This window comes from Herpailurus yagouaroundi, unplaced genomic scaffold, assembly GCF_014898765.1.
Source record: "Herpailurus yagouaroundi ecotype Mexico unplaced genomic scaffold, PumYag 192, whole genome shotgun sequence".
Lineage (NCBI taxonomy): Eukaryota > Metazoa > Chordata > Mammalia > Carnivora > Felidae > Herpailurus > Herpailurus yagouaroundi.
In genome coordinates, this window is record NW_024412423.1 from 23,442,041 (window position 1) to 23,461,247 (window position 19,207).

Below are 19,207 nucleotides of genomic sequence, written 5' to 3' on the forward strand. Positions count from 1 at the left end.
GAATCAAATGGACTTGCATTTGCAGACTGACTCCGGCACCACACTAGCTCTATGACCTTATTTACTCTTTTCAAGCTTCAGTTTCTTCATGCATAGAGATATTGCCACAAACCTCCTATGAGGATTATGTGGGAAGGTGGTAATAGTGCAGTAGCAGGCTGTTAGTGGGGTATTTAAAAAAATTTTTTAATGTTTATTTATTTTTGAGAGAGACAGAGACAGAATGCAAGTGGGTCAGGGGCAGAGAGAGAGGGAGACACAGAATCCGAAGCAGGCTCCAGGCTCCGAGCTGTCAGCACAGAGCCCGACGCGGGGCTCGAACTCACGAGCCGTGAGATCATGACCTGAGCCGAAGTTGGACACTCAACCGACTGAGCCACCCAGGCGCCCCAGTTAATAGGGTATTTTAAAATGTAGGGGTGCCTGGGTGACTCAGTCACTTAATTTGACTCTGGCTCAGGTCATGGTCTCACGGTTCGTGAGTTTGAGCCCCACGTGGGGCTCTGCACTGAGAGCACAGAGCCTTCTTCGGATCATCTGTTTCCCTCTCTCTCTGCCCCTCAGCCAGTGTGGAAGGGCTCCAGGGAACACTTTGGTTTCCTGATGCCATTGCTCAGAGCAAGACATGGCTCTGAAGTGCACAGTAAGTGCCAGCGACCAGTCGTGTGACTGGCAACGATGATCTGTTCTGTGACCCTGGGAGCTATCTGGTTGACGGGAATGCTCCATCCTTTTCCTCCTGAAGATGCCAGGAAAATTGGCACAGAGAACTGCCCAGGACAGGGCTTAGAAAGACCACCTCATGCTATTTTCCGATTGTATGTCCTCATTTCCCCAGTAGGGAAACTGAGATATGGGAGAAAGATTGGCCCATTCAGTGGGTTGGTAGAATCTAAGAAACTGAGTTCTTAATTGCTGTTTGTAGTCTCCGTAAGACTTAACACTACATGCCAGGACAAATAGCCTGGATAAGGAAAGCTTTCTTAACAGGCATTTACTCTGGGGACGACTAGTGTCTCACACCTGGCATAATGCACAGTGATAGGTGGTGTAGTTGAACCCAAATATGGTGTAGTTGAACCCAAATATTAAGAAGCCATCTAAGAGACATCTATTATTCTTCCCTTTTGCTCCTTCCTTTTTTTTGTCTTTTGTTAACACGGTGATGGTATAGCAACCATTTTGTGACCGTGAGGATACCCTGAGGATGGGTCCAAGCAGCAAGGACACAGGACAGAAAAGTAGAAGGATGCTGGGTCATCAAAGGCATCATCGAGCCATCATAGCTGTCTGGACTATCCACTCTGGGCTTATCTGAACCAAGAAAAACTCTCCATTTTACAATGTGTGGGGGTGTCCTCATGTGTTTGTATGTGCGCATCAGACAAGCTTGGCTTCAAATTCCAGCTCTACATGAGTTGAAACAACCTAATTAATTTTTCTTTTGAATTTACATTTCTTTACAGTCCCATAAATAATAACTGCCACTAATTAGATACTCTGTTCCAGGAGTTGTGCTGCATACTTTATATGTATCATAGAACAGATGTTCCCAACATTGTCCAGATGAGAAAGCAGGCTGAAATTAACAAGTAATTTGCACCAGCAGGAATTCAGACCTAGGGTTGTCTGACTTTGGACACCTGTGCTCTTAAAACATGGGTATCCATTCAAGATGGATAAAATCATATGTATCTCATTGATTCGTTAGGATTATGTAAAACTGGGTGCCATGGCACATGGGGGGCACTTATTAAATAGTAGCTCATATATTATTGCCTAGACAAAGTTGTCTTTTTTAGTTTTCACTTTATTTTTTGGTTTTGTTTGCTTGATTCATGAGACTTAGAAAAAAAAGTCTGTGGACAGAAAGGGAGCAATCCCAAGAGGTAAAGGAAAAGCATTAAGATGGAAGGGAATTGTTTTCTTCCTGTCAGTGACCAATTCTTTATAGATAATTGGAAACTAGTACTTTCTACTGGATGTGGAGGCCATTCAGAATGGCTGGACTTTGAATAGCAGGAAATGTGTTCTGGGCCATATGTATTCGTAACTCAGTGTGACGCTAGGCAAATCCCTTCCATTTTCTGGATCCTGGGTCTCACCTCTATCTATATAAGGAGATGGGTGAATTGGGTTATCTCTAGGGACTTTTTCAGTTGCTCTTCTGATAATTTGAAGCTCACACAGAATAGTCAGACCACACACTCCCCCCCCCCATCTCAGTAGAGTACTTATTTCAATCAAGTCTTCATGCAGCCATTTGTAGATACTATGTATTCATACTTTAGACATATGTTAATTTCAAGACTGTTACTCATGACATGTTAATTTTAGCATGGTATCACCAAAGCACTTTCGTGTAAGACATATGCTACCATTACTTCTAAAAATTCCTTGTAAGACATTAGAAGTAAGGAAAACTTAGAGATAAAATCAAAGTGCCAATAATCCTCAAATCTGACTTTCTTTCCAAATTACGTGCCGTTCAGGTTGCTATTGAAAATGAGTCTGTATTTCCTGTCTGACAGTAACAAAAGGTGCTTACAAGATTTCAGGATAAAGAGAGAGCAGCCCAAATTACATATGCATTCTTAGGCCATGAATCACTTGAGTGACCCTGGCAGCAATGCTGATAAAGGCAGCATTCTACACTTGCTCTGGCCCATTTTACATTGTGAGATCCCAAGGCTTATAAGCTGTTCAGCAATGGAAATAATAGAGATTCAGAGACAGCCTGTGGGAAGACACTGATCCAGGAGATTGTAAGGGCTTGGTGTTATCTTCTCGGCACCCAACCCTGTATGCCCATCTGCACCCAGAGGAGAGAATAAGAACCCTTGGTCAGGGAAATTTAGGGAAGAACTTCTTAATGACCAGCCATTTACAGGCAATGACCTTCTCATCATTGTAAGAAGGTAAGTTGAGGTCGGGTCACTTTGGTCATGATGTCGAAAGGATCAAACGAGGTGGAAGGTTGCCCTTGATGAATGTCATCCTCCCTTCTACGAGACTCTTGACTAGGAGTGCAGGCTTTGCGTTACTATTTGCATTACTATTAACTGTTAACTATTACTACAAAGCCCTCCATTTTCCGGATCCTGGGTCTCTCGTCTATCTATACAAGGAGATGGGTAAATTGGGTTATCTCTAGGGACTTCTTCAGTTGCTCCTCTGATAATTTCAAGCTCACACACTTGCATTACTATTACTATTAACTAAACTCCAGACTTTATTTGGATTTCCTTAGTTTTTCCATTAATAGTCTCTTTCTGTTACAGGATCAAATCCAATGAACCATGTCTCAATTAGTTATTACACCTCCTTAGTCTCCCGAAGTCAGTAGCAGTTTCTTAGTCTTTCCTTTTTCATGACTTTGATAGAGGATTATTAGCCAGGTACTCTGTAGAAGTCCCCCAGTCTGAGTTTTTCCTCATGTTTTTTGCACTATTAGACACGCGTTTTGGGGGTTTTGAAAGAATGCACAGAAGTGAAGTCACGTCCTATCAGGAGACACGTGACATCCACATGACAACACTGGTGTGACATTAACCTTCATCACTTGGTTGAGGTAGTATTTGCCAGGGCTCTCCACTGTCCTGTGACTGGTTTCCCCATTTTCTGTATTCTTTAGATATGAGTCACTAAGTTAGCCCACCCTCAGGGAGGGATGGGGCAGAAGTTAAGAACTAAGTTCTGTAAATGGCATCTTTTGAAATTGTCTGTTTGAGCTATTTTTGCTGGTATTGATTTTTTGCCAAGTGACCTTGACTAGTGACCTTACTGTTTCATTTATTAATCCTAGTAAATTTGTTATGGGTTATTCCAAAATTGCCATGCACAAAATCACATCCATTGTGGAAACATGACAGTTTTGCTTCTTCCTGTCTAGTCCTTACGCATTTATGTTTTCATGCCTTATTACACAGGCTTTCCGTATAATGTAAAGTAGATGTTGCTATAGCAGTCATTTTTTCATTTTCAGTCTTAGAGGGCAAGTCTTCAGCATTTTACCACTAAGTATATAAATACCCTGTGTGATATTTAGAAAGCTCCCTTCTATTTCTAAGAGTTTTTATTATGAATGGGTGCTGGATTTTAGTAAATCACTTACCACATCCCTGAAAAATGATCATATGGTTTTTATTTTATTTTGTGAAGGTGGTAAAATATACTGATCAATTACAGTGTTAAATTAACCTTGCCTTCCTAGAGTAAGTGGGTGATCAGGATATATTATCCTTTTTTGTGTATTACTATATTAGAATGGTCAATATTTTGATTAGAACTTTTGCAGCTGTGTTAATGAATCATAGCCTCATTAAGTGAGGTGGGAAGTGCTTTCTTCATTTTTTTTTTTTTTTATCACCAGGAATTGTTCTAAAAACTATATTCTTCCTCCTTAAATGTTTAGTAAAATTTACCTGGGGAACCACCTGAGTCTACATTTTGGTGGTGGGGTGCAGGCAAGTTTCTAATTATGAATTACATTTTGTTAATAGTTAGAGGGTCATTTATATTTCTACTTCTTCTGTCTATTTTGAAATTGTTTTATAGGAATTTGACTATTTCATCTAAACTTTCAAATGTATTTACATACATTTGTTTATGATATCCTTATCTTGTGGTGTTCCTTTTTTTCATTCCTGATGTCTGTTATTTGTGTCTGCTGTCCTATTTTTTTTTTAATTTTTTTTAATGTTTATTTATTTTTGAGACAGAGAGAGACACAGCATGAGCAGGGAAGGGGCAGAGAGAGAGGGAGACACAGAATGTGAAACAGGCTCCAGGCTCTGAGCTGTCAGCACAGAGCCCGACGCGGGGCTCGAACTCAGGAGCTGTGAGATCATGACCTGAGCTGAAGTCGGACACTTAACCGACTGAGCCACCCAGGCGCCCCTGCTGTCCTATTTTTTTAACCTGATGTATCTTGTCCTGGTGTATCTAACTTATTAGTCTTTTTCTCTCTCTTTCATTGATTTCTGATCATCTATTTATTGTTTCCTTTTATTTTGGATTCAATTTACTTTTCTTTCTCTAGTTTTTTTTGAGAATGCCTTTTGTTAATGTCTAAATCACTGATTTTGTACCTTTAAAAAAAAAACATTGTATTTCAGGCTATAAATGTCTGTCTGAGAACATCTTTAGCTTCATATTACAGTTACAATGTTTATCTTTTTTTATCATTTGTTTCAAATATTTTCCAATTTCTCTTGTAATTTCCTTATTGACCCATTGTTTGTATAGAACCATGTCTCTTAATTTTGAAATGTAAGATGATCTTCTAGGACACTAGAAGAGCAGGTGTGCATGCATGTACACACACACACACACACACACACCACATATTCTGGTTGTTCTCAGTGGTGATGTTGGTCTGAAATATTTAATCTCCCATCATCATCAGCAGACCTCTTCTTTATTTTTGGACCCTCAACAAAGTCTTACTTCTCCATGAAGCTTTCCGGTAATTATCCCTATACCATTCTCATCCCTCAACGTATCCAATCTGTTGCTGTACTTCTCAGTCGGCTCCTGTGTTTCTGACTGCTTCTTTCCTGCTTGCTCCCTCTCATCTCTCTTTCATCAAGGACATTGTATTATAATTTGTCTGTGCCTCACCTCAGCGCCTCACATAGAGAAGGAAATGCCAGGAATGTTCTCCAATAGGCAGGTGAGCCTGCCACCGGTCACACCCCTTAGTGAGCACCGACCCCTCTCTGCTGGTACAAATGATGGACAGGAGCTGACTTTAGTGGCTCGTTATCCCACCAAACGCACAGTCGCTCGCTCTCACAAGAATAGGGACGTTTGTTTTTCCACCTGACCTCTCTCCTTGCCTATCTGGTGCTCTGGCTTTGTTGTCTGAGATCAGAAGCACTGACTGCCACAGGAGCAAGATGAGTCTGAATCCAGCCCTGACCCTCCTGGAGCTCAGATGAGGCACCCTAAGGAGATTCCATCAGCTCAGACTCTTACCACAATTGTTTGGAGAAAAAATGAGGGTGCTTGGGAGTGATTTAATTATACGGATTGCAGTGACATGCTCTGTTATTGATTTTTTATATTCAAGGAGTCTTTAAAGTGATTATTCTTGGAATGGGCAACCACCGCCACATTGATTTCTGTGAAGTTGATGGTATCTGGAGAGGAGCCAATCCTGCTGGGCAGAATGCATTTGGAAGTGAAGTGACAGACTCTTTCTAATGAGGTTCTGAGAGGAGAACATTGAATATGGCGGAGCAAGCAGATTGCTTTAAACACAGCCAACACTTTCCACTTCCACTCTCCTCTCTCCTTCATGTGCAAATCCAGTATTATCCTTGGAAACATTCAGTTTCCCCCCACCCGCCCCAACCCTGGGGATTCTAGAGGCATCAGAACATTTTAATATAAAAGGTGATCGCTTGGCCATAGTACCATTTACATTTGGATTTATTTTTGCATGTGAAAAGAAATATGTGTATCAATAAAAAAGGCAAACACAGGGACGCCTGGGTGGCTCAGTCGGTTGAGCCTCTGACCTCGGCTCACGTCAGGATCTCACAGTTTGTGGGTTCAAGCCCCACATCGGGCTCTGTGCTGACAGCTCGGAACCTGGAGCCTGCTTCAGATTCTGGGTCTCCCTCTCTCTCTCTCTGCCCTCTCCCGCTCATGCTGTCTCTCTCTGTCTCTCAAAAATACATAAACATTAAAAAAAAAAAGGCAAACACAACTAGTGGTGATTATTTTCTGGTAGCAATAGCATGGATCATTATAATTTTTCACAATTACTTTTGTATTCAGAAATGTATTTTTATGGCCCCAAATTCATTTCAAGAAAGGACTATATCCTCTGACCTAGTGTTGCACTTCCAGGAAGATATCCTAGGTTAATAACTTAAAACATGGAAAATATGCCTATATATAAACATGATGATATATAACTAATTATTTGTAAATGAGCTATACTTTTAAAAAATATAAATATGCAGTAATAAGGATATGTAGGATTAAATGTTGATACGCTTGTATGCAATATAATGTAACTTTTAAGAACATTTTTTAAAAAGTTCTATTTTTTTATTACGTTGAAGTATAATTAACATACAATGTTATATTAGTTTCATGTATGCAACATATCGATTCAATAATTCTGTACATTACTCATTCTCACCATGATAAATACAGTCACAGTTTGTCACCATACAATATTATTACACTATTTTTTTTTTTTGAAAGAGAGTGCGAGTCAGTGCATGCAAGTGGGGGAGGGGCAGAGGGAGAGACAGTGAGAGAGACAGAGAGAGAGAGAGAGTGAGAGAGAGAGCATCCCAAGAAGTCTCAGTGCTCAACGCAGGAGCCCAATGCAGGGCTCAATCCCATGACCCCTGAGACCATGACTTGAACTGAAATCAAGAGTCAGACGTTTAACTGACTGAGCCTCCCAGGGACCCCATACGGTGTTATTGACTGTATCCCCTATGTTGTACTTTTCATCTCCATGACTTATTTATTTTATAAGTGGAAGCTTGTACTTCTTAATCTTCTTCCTCTATCTCACCTGTCCTCCCATCCACCTTCTGTCTAACCACCAGTTTGTTTCGGTATTTGAGATTCTGGTTTTTTTCTTTTGTTTTTTACATTCTATGAATAAGTGAAATCATATGGTGTTTGTCTTTCTGTGACTTATTTCATGTAGCTTAATACACTCTAGGTCCATCCATGATGAGAAGAATGGCAAGACCTCATTCTTTTTTTATGGCTGAGTCATATTCCATTGTATATTACAAATTGATTTTGGGGGTGCCCAGGTGGCTCGGTTGGTTAAGCATCCGACTTTGGCTCAAGTCGTGATCTCACACACAGTTTGTGAGTTGGAGCCCCACGTTGGACTCTGTGCTGACAGCTCAGAGCCTGGAGCCTGCATCGGATTCTGTGTCTCCCTCTCTTTCTGCCCCTCCCCCACTCATGCGTGCGTGTGTGCTCTCTCTCTCTCTCTCTCTCTCTCTCTCTCAAAAATAAACTTAAAAAAAATCCAACATTTATTAAATGTCCACTCTAAAGGAGTGTCTGGGTGGCTCAGTCAATTAAGTGTCTGACTTCAGCTCGGGTCACGATTTCACAGTTCATGAGTCCAAACCCTGCATCAGGCTCTGTGCTGACAGCTCAGAGCCTGGAGCCTGCTTCAAATTCTGTGTCTCCCTCTATCTCTGCCTCTCCCTCCCTCTTTCTTTCTCTGTCTCTGTCTCTGTCTCTGTCTCTCTCTCTCTCTCTCTCAAAAATAAACATTAAAAAATTGTTAAAAAGCTGATTTTTGATGATTTGGGGGAAAGCACAGTATACATTGTGAAAATAAAAACACAACTTATACATCTTATTCACATTATAATACCTTGAAATATAACTTTAATTCTGTTAAATATACAATACACTATTCCATAGGCAGCTTTGGATGGCAGACTCCCAAGTGAGTCTGCTTTCCCCTATGTTGTCTTTTCTATTTTCTCTGGGTTTCCATTAGTGAGCATGATCATACACACACACACACACACACACACACACACACACACACATTTACTGATAAATTCATATCAGAAGGTACTTTAGACCCTTAGAGTTAGAGCTTTGCTTATTACTTAAACTCTAAGGAGAATAATTGAGGCTTCAGTGAATATAAGTTTTTATATTAATTTAATTTTCTCTCCAAATTCATGCTTGAATGCTTATGCAATTATTGAACCAAAATCTGTAATAATTTCACCAATTATTTGGAAATCATGTCAAGTGGGAATACAAAGGCACACAACTAAAATGGGCAAGAGGGTCTGAGGTCAGATGTTACTGTATTTTCGCAAGATATTCCAAGGGTGTGCACTAATCAGCCTTTGTCTTTTTCTAAAGCATTGCTTATTCTACTCTGAGACCGTGGCCTAATTGGATCAGTTTTTCTTTGAGGGTGTAATTCACTCTGGGTTCTGGATTGCTGTTACATTTCTCACATTGCCACTAAACTGTATAACAATGAGAAGCAGGTTCTGTACGTACACCGCACCCTGGAGCACTCAGTGCGAGGTGTCTCAGGGAATGATTCTGCAGAGGACATTTCTTACATAGCATTCTGGTGGGCAGTGCCCCCCTGGAGTAGCAGGGGCCCCAGTTTTACACAGATTCCTGCTGTGCTTGACTCCTCACTTCTCTCCTCCTATCGCGCTTCATTATTCAGCTGGGTTGAGTTGTTTATCCTAGCCGGAATATAAGAATGAAATAAGGGTCAATTGAAATATAGGAGGAAGAAAAGGTGGCCAAGAATGTAGGGAAATTTCAGAGCGCTTACCCAAATCAGATTCTCTGATCCTCAAAATTAGAAGTGTTTTATTTATTTTTTAAAAAGTGTTTAAATATAATTTATTGTCAAATTGGCTTCCATACAACACCCAGTGCTCATCCCAACAAGTGCCCTCCTCAATGATAAGAAGTGTTTTCAATCTCACTTCCTGAATGGGAGTCTACTGATTCTACGATTATGGAAAACGGTGATCAAATCAATACTGTATATTACTGAAGCTATATTGTGATGTGCCAGGTCTGAATGGGAACAGGGGTTTAAAGCAAGGTCATTAATCTAATTGGCTGAATTGTTTAAGTGGTGGCCCTTTATGATGAGAGTACCTATGAAGATTTAAACAGAACTAAACCCCACTGCTTCCCTCCCCCACAAAAAAAAAAGAAAAAAAGAAAAGATAAAGTATTTTTTTTAGTATATTAGGATGACTAGTCTCATCTATGTTGCAGTAAAATAGATACCCCAAGTTTTAGGCTTACAACAACAAAATTTTGTCCCTCACTTACATCAGTCTGATGTACATCAGGGATGTTCCTCCAAGCAGTGACTCAGGGGTCCAGGCTTCTTCTGTTCTACTCTCTTAGAATCTTTTGTTTCTGACTCTTTGGATAGATAACAGAGAGAGGGAGCAAGAAGACAGTGCTCCCATTCTTAATGACCTAGGGCTAGAAGGGACAGATCCCTTAAATACAAGAAATACTCACATGAAACCCCTCCCCCCACAAAAAAGATGCTTAGTAACCAGATATTTGGCGAGGATTACCAACCTGTGCCACAAGCAGTAAGTGAATTGTTGCATCCTACTTGAAGAGTTTATTCCCATGAGAGATCTCAGGTACCTGATGTGGCACCTTGGTGCCTTGTCACCTGTGTGAGTGCCCCAAGGAGAAAGAATATGTCTACAGCCAGTGAGTTCCTGACGTCAAACTTAACTAACCTTTCTTTTCTTTGATTGTTATTTTTTTTTCTTTTATTTGCTTAGTGTTTTGAATGTTTGTCATTAAGCCAACCACAAATTGTCACTTGTGAAAAACGTCCTCTTACAAAGTTTGTTCACGTCAGAAACTCTGCTGTGCTTTCAACTGCAGCCCTCTTTGGTCACATTTTCTTTGAACTAACGACACATGCATTCATACATTATTCCAAGACAGGCATGTATCCTGGTGGCTGCTGTTTGCTTGAGAATTGAGACATCTGCTTCTGGACTTCTAGTCGCCTGTTCCTTTCTCCCATAATAACTGAACTCTTCTAACTGCAAACCCTCCTTGACATTCGTTCCTTAAGACACATCTTGAATGAATGTGCATGTAAAGGCACACAGCTTCTCTTCCTTTATGAAGCCTTCGTGGAGTCTATCAGCTACGTATTCATTCGTTTAACAGGTTTTTATTGAGCACCTTAAGTGATAAGCAATGTCTTAGTCCCTGAAGAATTAGCATCAAACAAAATAAATAAATTTTCTCATCTTGTGGAGTTTATCTTCCATTTGAAGGATATGATAACAAAGAAAAAAGTTTTTTAATTGCCAATTGTGCTAACAGCTCTGAGGAAAATAAATCAGGGTATTGTGAGAAGGGGAGGTGGACTGCTTTCATTTGGGCATGACCTTTTAGAGAAAGTAATGTTTGGGCCGACACTTGAAAACTTGAACATGTGGTCTTTCTTTCTTCTGGGGTCCCACAGCAATGTGTTTCTATTACTTATAAAATAGTTCTCATGATCTTCATGAGAAGAAGGTTTTGCCTCCACCTCCTGTTCTATTCTGTGAGACCGTGAGCTTTGGGGGTGCAAGAATTATGTTTTATTTGTCCCTTATACTGAAATGACTTTAAATTTTACCTTTACTTTAATTAAATAGTTAATGCCTAACATGGTAAATGACACTTAGTAGTTGCTCAATAAATGGAAGCTCTCAGCTTAGTGAACACACAGATACACACACACACACACACACACACACAGCCACACACACAACAAGTATATTCAAACATGACTGTTGGATTGAAGACAGTTGTGTTGACCAGACATCATCAGAGGTAATTCACAGTGTTAAAGCTGGTTTTAGTGCGTATCTAGCTTGACAGTGAGTCAGTTTCTTTGTGGTGTCTCTCAAGTCAGACAGCCTATTGAGAGCCATCTCTACTTGTTTCATGCCACTCTGAACACACAGCTAACCCAAAGGATTTTCATAGCATGCAAGCACATTTACTCTTGTAATTGACTGGCTAGGGCTCATGCTTAGAGAAGTAGGATAAACTGTATTCTCCTGCAGACCATGACATCTTGTCAAAGAGTGAATTTGGAGCTGGCTGGACTTCTCTGGCTATTCATCAGTATAGTCCTGGTCAGTTTCTGGGGTACTGAGTAGAAAAGGCCATGTTGGATTTCATACCCTCACCGTTAACGTAAATTGTATAATCCTATTATTATTGTTATTGTTGTTGTCATTTTGTGCCTGAACAAAGCCCTCGGTAGGTATTACTTCATTTAATCCTCCCATCAGCTTTCTGAGGTCGATTCTATTATTACCTTCACTTTCCATATGGAGAGCTGAGGCTTCAGGAAGTGAAGAAACTTGTCAAGGTTCCAGAGCTGGCAAGGGGTAGATTCCAGAGCTCACGTATGACGTCACGACTCTAAGGCATTGTTCTATTTGTTTGGCGTTGCTTCTCCTGTCCAAGGGAGAAAACATTTCCCAGGACTTTCTTCCCAGTACGGTTCCCAGTTAGAGTCAGAAGAGGACCTTGTGTGAGATTTGGGAGGCGGAAGTGATGCTGAGGCCCACCTCGCACTGGTGGAGCAGGGATGATCACAAACGGTGCCGCGTGTGTGGTGCCCCTCAGCCCCTGGGCTCTTGCTGTTGCTCATGTCTGCCCACCACCCAGTGCTTGCCCGAAGGTGGTGGATTTCCAAGGAGTGACTGATTCCACAGAGGCCACAGTTTCCCAGCCTCTCCAAGAACTCCACCTTTGTGGTCCCATGTTAACAGCCAGGTGCACACAGCCTCTCCTGTTTCCCCGGGAGCTCTGACTTATCCTCCCCTCACCAGTACATCGGATGGATGTCGCTAGTGACTCCTCTGATTCTGTAGAGCCCACAGTAAGATTTTCACTTTTCCATTCCCCATTCATATAAACAACAATTCTTCTATTAAACATTCTCATAATACTCTTAGAAGCACTGTTGGCATTAACTTGCACACACATGAAATGGAAATGATAAAAAAAAAAATGATAATAAGACCATGGGTCCCTTCTTATTATGTCCCAGCCTCATGCTGAGGACTCTGTATGCACTACCTGGTGACTATGCAGATTTGCTCTTATGTGACGCCATTTTGGAGTTACCGTGGCCATCCTTTTAGCCAAGAGGAGGGCTGGTTTTGCAAAAAGTAATTTATGACTAAAAACACCAGCAAGGTGACTTTACCAAACACATAGAACTTTGGTGCTGTGCCCTGTGTAATTGACCTCCCTGGAACTTTAGTCCTTCTGAAGGATTATTTTCCTAAGTCCTTAGTGACTTAACACGCATGGTGATGCATACCCCTCGTTTGCTGGAACTGAAAGGCACTAATCAGAACCCTTGTGAGATGCCTCACCAGGGGTGTTCTTGCCAAAGAAGGATCTGGTGCTTCATGTAGCCCCTGTGTCAAAATGGGTGGAAACTTCAAATTTCACTTTGCATCTTAATAAATCTCTCTTACCTTCAATAATGACTTTCTAGCTCCAGTTCCACAAACTGTGTGATAAGTATTTTTATGCAAAGAGTTAGCTTTGCAAAGGACAAGCATTGTCCTTTTTTCCTGAAGATGTCCACAAATGTTTCATTCAAGGATAATGAAGCTGTTGGTGCCACCATCATCAATTAGTTGTGACTGAATTCGTGGCCATGCCAGGCCGTGTCCTTCTCATACCTACTCCTCACAGCCTGCTCCCATCTCTCTCAAGAAGTCTCTGTGTATGTTTGGGGTTGTACATCACCACACATCCAGAGGCAGGAAGCTATATGCAACTCATTTTTATTTGATCACTCTTAATTAGTCCCATTGTGTGAACCCACAGGCCTTCAAAACCTTGTCTGCACAAAACTGTCAATTCCCAGTAATTGGATGCCTTACCTCCCTATGCCTTCTTTTTGAGAAATTAGAACACCTAGTGTTCATTGCCTCGTAGACTGGAGGAATGTGAGACCCAGGCCCAGGATATTTAGAAAGAAGTGCATGTGGTTATGGGCATAAGAGGGACCCATGACTGAACGTGGGCACCCCATAACCTCTCCTGAGGCAATAGCATAATGAAGTCTCTCCTGTTTTGCCACATGAATCCTCGACACTATTCCTTGATCACTATCAGCCAATAGGTCCAACGACTAGCTCTCTACCTCACACAAAGAAAAAACACAATAAATGGTAGATGAATGAATGGCAGATGAAAAAAGTTGATGAGAATCCATATGTAAGAGGATATTATTTCCCTTTAAGAAAAAGGGAAATAATAATTTAGATCACAACATAGAAATAGGTAGAGTTTCAAGGAATGCCTGTTTATTAATTGTGTCTGCAGGGTAAGCTCTTTTACCCACTTCTACCTAGTGAAAATACAGCATTCAAGACTTTCTTCATCTACAGAGATAGACAGATGGGTGGCTCGAGTCCCCAACACAGTCACTTGTCTGACTTTCTCATACAGTCAACATAGTACTTGCAAGATAGACATGTTTTCCGGTACAGGGGTCAGCGTGACAAGTGCATCATGACTTTACCCAGACCTCCGTGTGACCAGAGGTGCATGTTTATAGAACACCTCCCCGAGACTAGATGTGCAATATGAAGTCGGCAGATCCACTAGGTCAGCTGAAGAACCAGGATCTGGCCTCACTGTCCCAACCTTGTGACCAAGTAAGTTCCCATGGCACACCAGTTCCATCTTCCTTCGTTCATCCTCGCCCACGGGCACATATGGTGGCAGTAACAAATGGCAATGGCAACCGTGACGATGGTGAGCGCCGACAAAGTGCTCATATGTGCCAAGGCCCCCCTTTCGAAACGTAATCTTCGTGCAGTAACAGTTGTCATTCTCGTTTTATAGATTTCAAAAACGGGGACTCAGATTAAACGTCTTGCTCAGGTTCATTAGAGCTTAATTTGCCTACTTGCTTGATCCTTTGCATTCTGAGCAGAGCACGTTTATTTTCTTCTATTCTGACTAATTGAAAATCAATTCTTTCTACCGAAGCCTTGAAAAATACCTTTTTTTGTTGTTGTTATCTCCTTCAAAATCCATAAGAGAAATGAATCGAAGTTTGTTAAATTCCTTTCCAGTTTTTCTCCGTGTGATTCAGATGGCTTCCCTGGGCCATGTTGATCAGCAGCATAGTGGAGCAAAGATGTTTTTAAAGCCACAAAGATTAACACGGCAGTATTTATAACACTAGCCACAGAAACATACATACCTTAGAGTGTTTAAAGTACTCTTCATGTTTCTAAGAAGTAAATTATCTGAAAAGCTTCATTAAGAAGAAAACAAAGTGTATAAAATTAAAGCGATCTTTGGAATGACACATAAGGATTTTGTGACAAGCTGTGGGCTATGTCAGGACAGGGTCATTTCTGGTTCTTTTATAAATGGTGCTGTTTGGGAATTCTTCCCAGGGTTGTTAGAGATGGATAAAGAGCATCAGTTCTCAGCCTGCATCTCTTTGCCAGCCCTCTGATCAGCTGGCTCCATTTGCTGCTCCCAGTAGAAAATGGATTTCAGCAGGAGCTGGAAAATTCTGTTATGCCATCCTTACATGCCTTTTATCTTTGGCTGATCGTGGGATGGGGAAAAAAATGCCAGACTTTAGAGGCCTGAGGTGGTAGTGTAAAAAGACAAGGCAAAGAAAAGGAGTGCATAGCTTGTGGCAATGCAGATCCAAAGGGGTGTTTCCAGACTGGGGGTCCCCCCAGAATTTGGCCAGCAGTTTGATCCCCAGTCCAACCCCCATCTCCACTCCCTCACCCCACCCAGACTTGTGGGTTATTCAGAGAAGTAGTAGGATGCAGGGCCTTCTTGGCTCTCGATTGGCTGTTCCGGTACAAGCACAACACAACTGAACCTTAGGAAGGAGAACAATTCTACGGGCACATGCTGGCCACTGGGAAGGCTACTTCTTGTATTGTTTCTGAGCAGGTCCTGGGGCAGGACTGAGTTTTGTGAATGCCAAAGGGTCCAGCCCTAGGAATGATCAGCATTCTGGTCTTCCCTTTTAGCCTTCCCAAGCTATTTCTAGGTAGGCTGTGCTTCCCTTCTCCCTCCTGGTGACATGCATTGGCTTTGTAGGCTGCCCACCGGGATCCCTGTTTGCCCCCTGCCTGTTTTAATGACACCACCCTGCTGCAAGCAAAGCCTCCTCGGGTCTCAGGGTTCCACCCACCAGAGTCCTGGACAATTTGAGTGACTCTTCTCGGTTTCTTCTTCTTCTCCTAAGTCGTCACAGAGATGTTTCATTGTGCCCTCTTTATCAGATTTATTTCGCGGTGCTGTCTTTATTTCAACTGGATTTTGTGAGTTAAGCTTTGTATTTAGGAAGCAAATGGTTTTCATGCTAATTTCTCCCCTAAGGCTCTTTAGGCAGTGTATAAACCAATATTTGCTTTGCTGCGGGGTACAAGAATAATGATATTTATGCAAAACACATGAGCTTCATCGAGCTGTTTTCTTATTTCCTAGATGTATGTTCTTAGAAACATACCTAAAGAATTTTGAGCAAACATACTCCTTTTTTTCTCAGCTCACTAGATATCTCTCAGATTATCTATAATATTCAGTTGACTTTCAGTCAGACAGAAAAAACAGAGGAAGCCGGTGTGCTTTGGGACCTTAATGGAGTTGAAGGGCTTATGAGGTCATTGCCCTGAAGGTTCCTGGTGCAGTGCCAGCAGACGTGTGGGTGGGAGGCTGTGATGTCTAAAGGTGTAGAGCTGCACAGAGCTGGGTTTCCATTCTTTGTCTGGTATTGACTGGCTTTGTGACCTGGGCAGGCCTCCTAATCTCTGTCAAGTTTGGGGTTTTCAACAATAAGGGGATTGATTTTACCTAGGTCAAAGGGTTCGTGAAAGGATTTTATGAATTTATACCAAAAGGTACTTAGCCCTGAGCTCAGGGTATATTAAGCATTCATTACAAGGTAGCTTTTATTAATACAAAGGACTTTAGTGAGGGGGTTGGCCAGTCTCATAGACTATTATTGAGAGTGACTGACATCGACTTGTGTGAACCCGTATTTGGATTTACAAATGCAGGAAATTAAATATCAGCTTTTCACATGGCATTGACTGGTTCACTGAAGTCACAGCACAATTGGTTTTTTTAACACAGAAAACTGTGTCCACAAAATAATATTTTTGGCCATCTTTCCTTAGCCAATTCTTAAATTGCTTTTAATACCACCAGATAGAGAATACCATAGGTGATATTCTGATATCTGTTCTTCCAGTCTGTTTCCCCCACACCCATCCTCTGTTCACACACACACACACACACACACACACACACACACACACACACTGTATTACATAAAATCAAATGGGATAATAAAATGCATAATATTTTATAGCCTTTTTTTCACTGAATGGAATATTGTGAATATTTACATATCAGTAAAGATTATTCTACCTTATTAAAACTATTTGGTGTCAAAATCGACTTCATCAATTGTTTGAAATTTACTTCCACTTTTTAAATAACCTGAACGACACTTTGATAAAGATCTTGAAACATTTATATGCGTGCGTGATTGCTAATATGTTCTGACAAAAACTTGTAGATGCAGAAATTTGAGACCATAGAATATGCACATTTTTTAGGGCTTTTGTTGCATCTTGCCAAATTTCCCATCAGAAATTCTAGACCAATTTATATCCTGCCAGGTGAATTCCAGTTTCCCCTCACCATTGCCAACTGAGGTGCAGTCACTTAAAAATGCTTGCCAATTCGAAAGGTGAAATTGGTGCCTCAATCCTATTTTGATTTATGTGCCTTTGAACATTTTCACACATTTATTGGCTTTTCCTCTTTAGTGAACTGCCTTTTCTAAACCTTTCCTTTATTCAAAACTCAATGGGTTGTGGAATGAAGATAGGAACACTATTCCTCTTAAAATATTGCGTTGGCTTTTCAGGAGTGAAAGTAAACGAAATGTGACAGCAGCGGTAGACAACTGCTTCTTCACAGCAGAAGTTATGCCCCGGAGAACACATTGGGCCCTAGAGAGGCCACGTGTGCTGTGGAGATCTGATCATGGAGACGAGGGGGCCTGCCGGCAGTAACTAGTGGTGATAATGAAGGATTTAGACCCTAAATAGCTGTCATGAGACAATGCACGAAAACCCTTCCATCCTAAAATGCAAAGGTTTATTATTGCCCACCAATGAATATTACCTGTACCACTGAACAGAATTTTTTTTTAATGTTTATCTATTTGAGAGAGAGAGAGAGAGAGAGAGAGAGAGAGAGAACCAGCTGGGGAGGGGCAGAGAGACTGGGGGACAGAGGATGTGAAGCGGGCTCTGAGCTGACAGCAGAGGGCCCAAGGCAGCGACTGAAGTCACAAACTTCGACATCATGACCTGAGCCGAAGTCAGATGCTTAACCGACTGAGCCACCCAGGTACCCTTTGAATTTTTCTTGGAATCTGGAAAAGCATTTATATAAGTCATACTTATACAGCCTTAATAGTCACGTAAAGCAACTTGGAAGTTGAGGGGTATATAAAAATGTCATATATATATATTATATACATAATATATGAGAGGATATCAATATTATATATTGATATAAAGATATCATATATATCATATATATCATATATATATATATATATATATATATATATATATATGAAGGTCAGTCTTACATCATTTCTGTTTCTGTCTTATAGTAGGTATTTAACAAAATCCTTTGCATGAATGGTGGCCATGGTGACTTCCATGCCTAAGTTGACCATAGACTTAACATTCCAAAGGGAAACCTCAGGAGGAAACCTCTGCCATCAGGTAACGTACCCAGGAGAGCAGATGGCGCTCACCCATGTACGGACCTCATTAGGCTTATGCATTCACTCCTTCTGGACCCAAGCAATTTAAAGTGAGAAATCCTGGTGTGTGTCTGTGTGAATGTGTTTTTGTGTTTACAGAAGCACATGGGAAAATCCATGATTAGAGGACAATAGTCCCATAACTTTAGGAATCAAGGGTCAAGGGTTGCAAACCTGGATGCTTGAAAGGAGAAGACTGTCCCATAGAATGTGACAGATGAAGCTGCAATCTAATTTGCTTCTCTAAGACCCAATGCCCAGTGAGACACTGGTGTGCTTCCCCCAACAGAGCAGGTCCAGTGCTCTTACCCAAACACACACCCCCACACCCTCCCTAAAGCTCTTTTACTGCCAACTCTCCCGCGCACTTTGCTGGGAGACATAGAGGACTCTGATATTGTGCCTTCTCTGCCTCTGCCCTTCAGCCACGCCTAGTGATGCTTACACCCCTTTCCCCCAAATTTAAGGAGCAACACAGTAGGGAAGAGGGCAGCTTGTACTTCAGAGCCTAACAGACAACGATACACGCTGGCTTCTGCGGCTCCCTAGCCCCGTGACCTTTAAAAGTAACCTTAAAAAACGTTTAAAAAAAGTTACCAGTTTCTTTTTCAGTGAAAAGAGCATTAAAAATAGCATCAGCTTCCCAAGGTACTCATGTGGATTAAATGTGATAAAATGTGCAAGGAATTTAGCAAGGCAGCCCAGAGTAAGTATGCTGTAATTTAAGCTCTCATTATTCTGGTTGTTATGGAGCTCTTCCAAATAGCTTCCGCAGTTAAGAGGAATACTGGTCCCCAAACTCGC